The sequence below is a fragment of the Macrobrachium nipponense genome, chromosome 15 (assembly GCF_015104395.2).
Source record: "Macrobrachium nipponense isolate FS-2020 chromosome 15, ASM1510439v2, whole genome shotgun sequence".
NCBI classification, from domain to species: Eukaryota; Metazoa; Arthropoda; class Malacostraca; order Decapoda; family Palaemonidae; genus Macrobrachium; species Macrobrachium nipponense.
The window spans coordinates 12,192,878-12,200,937 of record NC_087208.1 but is presented as its reverse complement, the minus strand read 5'-3'; positions in this window follow the sequence as shown (position 1 = coordinate 12,200,937).

Here is an 8,060-nt window from a genome sequence, read left to right as displayed (position 1 = left end):
ATTTTGTTTTTAGTGTCCTCTTCTGTAAATATTATCCTGTCCAACGTTCTGCCCCTTCATATTTAATAGCAGGTTCCGATATTCAGGTAGTGTCTTCAATTGTGAAAGCACTAGTAAAAAACTTATTCAATAACTCTGCTCTTTCCAAGACTGAGTTTACCAGAATACCTCTATTGTCCCTTAGGGGACCTATGCTATTTTTTACTGGTTTCTTACTATAAACATGTGCAAAGAATCATTTTGAGTTTTCTTTACAAACTGATGTAGCTCTCTTATCCTCATTTATCTTTGTGTTTCTTACTAATTTGTCCACCATTCTACAGAGTTCTTTCTGCCTGCTTTTTTCTTCTGGTGCTGAGTGTGGGTTCACTGATTTGTGCAATCTGCCTCTTTCTCTTAATTTATTTTTGATTTCTCTGTTGAACCACTTAGGCTGAGGTTGCTTTAATGGTATACATCTTGAGCGTTTTTCTGTGTATTCATTTGGAAAGGCTTCCCGGTACTTATCTATGCCTGTGTTCTCGTCGTACTCTAGATTTTTAACGTAATCCTTTAGCTTTTTTAGGTCTTGTCGACGGTGGTTCATTGTTATTAAAACTTCTTCTCTTTTTTATGTTGAACATTAATTTGTAATGAGATAATTTGATTGTCGCTTTTGCCTAGATTTGCACCTACTGAAAGGTTAAACACTAGGTTATCTTCTGTTGATAGGACGATGTCTGGCATGTTGTTTCCTCTAGTAGGTTTGTCAGCCCATTGGTGGAGGAATTCATTTTTCTACAAAATCTAAAAGTCTCTTTCCTTCTACGTTTGATGCGGAGGTCATCGTGTCCCAATGTATTGTTGCATTAAAATCTCCCATTACCATGCAGAGTTTATTGTTTACCTCTTGTCCTAGTAGTGCATACAGCTCTCAACGGACATTTGTGGTTGGTGGAGAGGTCTATACACTGTTATTAGAGTTATCTTCTTGCATATTTGTTATCTCACACTCTATTGGACTGAGGTGGTCCCAGTCATATAACATAAGGTCTCCACTTTTTTCATTGAGTTTATCTTTTTTGAACAATTTATATCCAGCTATTTGGTACATTCCCACGAAGTCTCCTGTTGCCTCTTGTATCCATGTTTCTGTGACACCTATTATGTCTAATTCTTCACTTGCTACCAATGCTTTGAAGAGATCTACTTTATTCCGAATAGATTGTGCATTAAACTGTGCCACTCTGAGGGACTTATCTATCTCCTCTTTTGTCCTCGGTGGATTTATTAGTTTTCCTTACTGTCTCTGTTTCCTGCAGCGCTATTACTAACCAGATTCTGTGTGTGTGTGTGTGTGTGTGTGTGTGTGAGAGAGAGAGAGAGAGAGAGAGAGAGAGAGAGAGAGAGAGTGTGTCATCTTTTGAAGATTGTTTTTCCAATCTGAATTTAAATTAGGTTGGTTTAATATCCATTACATCACACCCTTTACACAAAATACGTATTTGGGGAAAATTTCATTCTTCATGACATCAGCTTTCGAATATGAGGTCTTAATGTTGTATTTATGTTATGTTATAACATAAATACAACATTAAGACTTGTTTAGAATCATAGCAAATGCGTTCATAATGATTACCTCAATTCATTGGCAGCAGATTTAATTATCCGGAGAGGGAAAAGTTAATGCAATATTCGGGAGATAAATTTTCCTATTCGTTCTTTTTAATCAAAGGTTTTTTCCAAAAAGCGGACTCGGCCTGAATGTTTCATTATTAACCATCCTTGCAATAAAACCGGAATTCGCTCACTACCCAGAGCTGATATTTATTAAATTCTGATTTATGTTTTCGACATCATACGATGAAACTGTCCTTCGGATGACTGCATTCAAACGACTCGAAAAAAAATAGAAGAGGTAGAAGGAGTCTTGCGCAGGTGGCGGTGGGGGGTTGGGGGGTGGTGTTGGAAGCGAATTGCGGGAGGAAGAATAACATAAGAACAAGTAACGAGCTACAAAGAACGTCTGATATATATATATATATTATATATATATATATTATATATATATATATATATATAATAACAAAAGAATAGAGAAAAAAACTATGGCAGAGGGCCGACATTACTGAGGAAGGAGGAATTTACATAAAAGCTGGACTTCTGTTTTAAATGCACTATATTTACATTAATTTACATAGGTCCAGGAACTAATAAGGTGGTTGATTGTCGATCCACTGGAAACATGTGGCTGGGGCAACCAGACACGGCATTCAGAATTATGCGCAAACAGGTTATTGAAAAAGGAAGGCTTACTCCAAAGGGTTCCCAGTTTCTCGCACAATCAGGCAAGGTGTTTGTCTGGAAATCCTGTGCTTGGTAGTCTTCTTAGTGCTGATATTTCTGTGCATTATGGACATATAAAAATACTTGGGATATCCCAAGAGGAAGCAGGGGGAGCAGAAAGGGGTGAAGTGCTGTCTGCAGGGTGAGGTAACAGGAGCTTCTGAGCGCTCCTAGCTTTGTGGAGGTTCTGAGGATGAACAGCTGGGTCCCTGCCCTTTTAAGACTTCTCCCGGTAAGCGCCGCCCAATCCCTGGGGGGGCGGGGGGTGTTAAATTCAGGACAGCCAATGGGAGCAAAGAGATAGCTTTCTAGAAAATGAAGGCTTTCAGTTCAAAAGGGATATTTGCATATGGACAAGGATGAATGAATCTTGTTATAAGAAATCCTAACTTTCCTTGGTTCTGGCTTAAAATCTTGAACACCTCCCCATTCTAGAGGACATTTCAACCCTAGACGGGTTGGAATGGACAAGACAAGCCAGAAACAAGGACAAATGACAAATATAAATTACTGAGCCTTCCATACTCCCTTGAGTGGACTTATAATATAAGAACTATTCTAACTCTGCCAATGATAATATTCATGAAGGCTTACTTGACAGGCAGAGGATTAATGATTAATTAAAAATAAAGTGTGACATGACTAAAGACTACTATATTAACAATAAAGAATATTTTTAAAATATAATGTCACACTGAGAATGACAAGGAATAGCAAATAATGATTAGATAAACTTAAACTGCAGGGTAAATTATATCATATATAATACTGCTAGCTTAATTGTTTAAGGCAACACATATTATTATTTTACCTTGATGGGGCGATATGATGCGTTCAGGTGTGTTAATAGCCCTACGATTCGTTAAGTGACTTTGTCCGTTACAAGAAGACTCCTAACAGTATTAATTACATCCCAGTAAACATTAGTGCAAACTAACAAGTATGGAATTAATGAACTAATTCTCCATAGAGATTAAATAAGATTACACAAAAATGTAAATTTCACCAGAGACAATGGCAATTTCACAAAATGTAAAGACTAGGGAGTAACACTAAATCAGAAATCAAATCAAAACAATGTATAAACGAGCCAGGCTTCGAAAATATCTTTAAAGCTATAGCAATTTTTGTTGGCTATAATTTCCACTAGTCAAATGGAATACTATGTGCCTAGAATAGGGCATTGTGCCAATTGTGGCACTTTTATGACAGTAGTTCATAATGAAGTACTAATTTATAATGTCAGAATAGCTGGTTACATAAGGATAAGAAGGAAGTAGAAGTAGCAGAATCTGGCACTCTCCTTTGGATGGAGAGGGTCAGAATTCTCTATAAGAGAGTGGCACTGTGACTGGCACTAGTGCAGAGAGACTATTGGCTCTCGTAAGGTTTCGGAAAAACTCGACGCCCTTTTCCCTTGTTCCTTCGACCTCTCCTAGGTCTGCTTGATGATGCCGTTGGGGGCCTTGAATGATTCTTCCCTGTGGCTAATGCTGCATGGCTCGGTTCCCTGATTTCTTCAGCCAAATAGGATTCAGCAGAGTCAATACTCCGGGACCGGTTAGCTGCTGACGGAAGGGGATAGGATGAGGTAATGGTATTCGGGATGGGATTACCCGATGGGAGGACCGACTCTGGGGTGGTCTGCGAGGCCGCACCGTTGGTGGAGTATCCACTATGGTCATGGGTGTCCTGGAAGATTCCTATTGTGGCCAAGCCAGCGGAGGTAGAGCAACCGGGACTTAGAGCCTGGAAGGAAGACTCAAGTCTTGCCTTGGGACTGGCACTGAAGCCGTTCCTGGCTGAGTGGAAGGACTCGAACATGGCTCAACATCCATGAGAGATGGAGCCTGGTACTGCCTGGCACCTTCAAGTGGCACTGGCTGTGCAGAATGGGTCTGGAGCTATGTGAAGGCAGGGTCCCTGATACGGTTTAAAGGTAGAAGGAGACTTAAAATCTTGTCCTAGGAGGAAATCATAACCTACTGGTATATAGGTTGCTACTGCCATGGTACATATCTTAGAACGGTGAAGTCATGTGACTCTCAACCAGCGTGATGAATTGGTGCCTATCAACCTGAGCTCCATAAGGAATTTTATCCTCTCGGATGATTGATACCCGCGCACCAGTGTCGTTGAAAGCTCGGACCTGGTGGGCAGGATAGTGCCCATGCACTTTGCATGTATCACAGAAACTCTTGCTAAAATCAGGCCTGGGCCTGTTGTTTCTGTTCCAATGGCCGTTGTTTTTGTTATTAGAATGATTGAGTAGTCCATTCAGAGGAGTGGCAGCAGCTTGCTGAGGAGGATCCACCTTTGAGAGGCACTGCTCCATGGTGTGACCTGGTTGATTCCAACACCCACACACAGGTTTCCATGGAGGAACATTGGGGCACTGGGTAGGCTGAGAAGTGGCAGCAGGAGTAAGAGTGAGAGCAGGGCGTATTTTCTTCTTTAAAGAACTCTGCAATGGATGGTGGGTGTCATAGGCATCTGCCCATTTACAGATATAGTCTTAGGGGCCTTGTCCACCAAGTGGGTGGGAAGATCAGGGGGAGCGTAGGACAGGAAGTCCTTTAACTGAAAGAGTTCTAAGACCTCTTCAACAGATGTTGCGTTGGAGGGCTTTGTCCACCTATGGAGTGCCGGTGTCTTCTTGGCTTCCCACTCTGTTCAGGTTTGGTTAGCCTCCTTGGGCATAGTCCTCCATTTCTGCCTCCACCGGTCTGGGGTTAACTCGTAAGCCCCAAGGATTGCCTCTCGGACGAGGGCGAGGTCTTGTCGCTCATTTAAGAGAAGGGCCTCGAATGCAGTCCGCCCTTTGCCAACGAGGTGCTTGCCAAGGAGGAGGGCCACTTCCTGAGGGGTTGGATTGAAGTTCTCAAACACTTGCTCGACATGATCAAGCCAGGTGTCAGGTTCGTTATCGTCCCAAGTCCTAATGAGGGTGCCCATGCTGTGGAGGTGAGAGTGTGAAGGAGGGGGCGCAGGGGGCGTGGCACTCGGGGCTGCTAGAGTGGCACTCTGGACTGCCATAGCCAGTAGATGGGTTCTTTCTGCCGCTTCTCTTCTCTCCTGGGCTACTCTTCCTTTCTCTTTTTTGGCTTCTTGGAATGCTCTTTCAGCTGCTTCTCTTCTCTCTTGTGCTTCCCTCTCAGCTGCTTAGAATGCTCTTTCAGCTGCTTCTCTTTTCTCTTGTGCTTCTCTTTCAGCTGCTTCTCTTTTCTCTTGTGCTCCTCTTTCAGCTGCTTCTCTCCTCTCTTGTGCCTCTCTCTCCTTCTCCCTTTTGACTGCTCTCTCTTGGGCTGCTTCTTTCAGCCTATCATTCACCCAATTGATCAGTTTTGCAACCTCCAGCCCCAGGGCTCCTCCAGCTTCTGTGAAGGCCTTAGCCTCCTGCAGCACTGTGTTACTGGCCATCTCCTCAGCAGTAAAACGCTAATAGTCTAGCCTGAGAATAATAGGATGGAAGGCAGTTGCAAAACTGCAAATGTCGCCATGGGTATGCTGAATACTCAACGCAGATACTTGGCAAGATGACTGTAAAATCACTGCAAATACAGTTACTACTGGCACTTAGCGTGGTGGAAAACTCACGCCATAAAACCTCTGTAATTTACGGTTCAGCTGAAACTCGGCATCGATAATGGATTTGGCAGTAAATTTTGTACAGGTTTGTAAATAAAAAGAAAGAATCTGGTCATGAATTTCACGGAAATTCAACATGAAAAAGTCATGAAGTAGCAATTGAATTTCATAAACGCGGAAACTCACACGAATACGGCTTTGTAAATAAAAAGAATCTGGTCACGATTTCACGGAAAGTCAACGTGAAAAGGTCGTGAAGTAGGAAATAAACCTCGTAAATGCAGAAACTCAATGCGAATACGTCTTTTTGAATAAAGAGGAAAGAATCTGGTCACGAATTTCACGGAAACACAACGTGAAAAAGTTGTGAAGTATTAAATGAACCTTGTAAACTGTAAACACGGAAACTCAACGCGAATATGGCTTTGTGAATAAAAAGGAAAGAATCTGATCACGAATTTCACGGAAACTCAACGTGAAAAATGTGGCCCATGCAGGTGATAATATAAAATGTATATGGGGTCTCCTTTTTTTATATATATATATCGTCTCGAGGACAAAGACAAAAAGGGGATAAAAATGATTTTTAATATTTTACAAACGCAAATCCCTGGTCTATCTTACCCTTTCAACCTAGCTATGCTCAGAATTTGTATTTTAAACGCTAGCTTGTATACATTAAAGGGAAGAGGAAGATCCAGAATGAAGGTCTCTCACCTCTGCATAATATACCGCCTCTGCACAAACCCCTATTATGTACCCTTTTTCACCCTAGCTCTCGCGAACCTAAGACCGTCTGATTCTGCCAATTTAAAACCCCGAAGAATTAGGCCTGCACACGGGTCGCCTAGACAGAAGGGATGAATCACAAGAATTTCAAGGCTGCGGTAGAGAAAGTTAGGCTAAGGGTAACATGTGCACTTGTTTGTAAAGCAGAAGTATTTGCCCTTATTTATACTCTCTTCCCAGAAAATAAAAAAAATTTTTACGTTTGATTTTCCTTATCCTAACATTAATAATTTTACGCTAACACTTTGTTTTCTTTTTTTTTTTCTTATTGACTCATCTATTCTTTTGTTAATAAACAGGACAATGGATAGGGTTCAAGTAGACAAGTGGCCAGGGATTTAAATTCTATCCTGTTTGTACCTGCAAGCGGCCGCAAGCACAAGCGAGAAAGAGAGAGAGAGAGAGAGAGAGAGAGAGAGAGAGAGAGAGAGAGAGAGAGAGACAGAGACAGAGACAGAGAGACAGAGCGAGCGCTCAGACAATGACCAGTGTGTTGATTCACATGAAAAAACACGAAATATCTTTACAGCGCGAGATTCCCGATTAACTTGCAGTTCATGAAATATGGCACTTATCTTCGTTTTGAATTTTACTCCCTAAATACCTCAATGCTTTATGCAATGGCACTTAAAAGAAGCTAAGGCTAAAATTTCTCTCTCTCTCTCTAGTCTATCAGCATACAGGTGGTCTATTTCCTATAGCTATAATGGCAGTCAGATTTTATGGCCCAAACTAAAAAGCCTAGTTCTACACAAAAAACTCGAAAATAAAATTTACCTTTTTCCTGTTGTGGAGTATTGGGAAACCTTGCTTTCGCTTGCTGATAAAGATATTAAAGGAATTCAGATTCGTTTCTTTCATGATACCAGTTTTAATGATCGCTACACGACCGGCAATGGACACGATTCTAGCAAAAGGTTGCCATTTTTGTTCTGAACTGCTCGTTCACTCCTAGAAAATGTAGTCTAACACTAAAAAAAATTGGCCTTGAATATAGGGACAAGAGATCACAACAAAGTAAAGAGAAAAAAAACTATGGCAGAGGGCCGATATTACTGAGGAAGGAGGAATTTACATAAAAGCTGGACTTTTGTTTTAAATACCTTCTATTTGCATTAATTTACATAGGTCCAGAAACTAATGAGGTGGTTGATTGTCGATCCACTGGAAACATGTGGCTGAGGCAACCAGACATGGCGTTCAGGATTTTGCGCAAACGGGTTATTGAAAATGCAAGGCTTAATCCAAAGGGTTCCTAATTTCTTGCACAATCAGGCAAGGTGTTTGTCTGGAAATCCTGGTCTTGGTGGTCTTCTTATCTGCTGATATTTCTGTGCAATATGGACATATAAAAATAC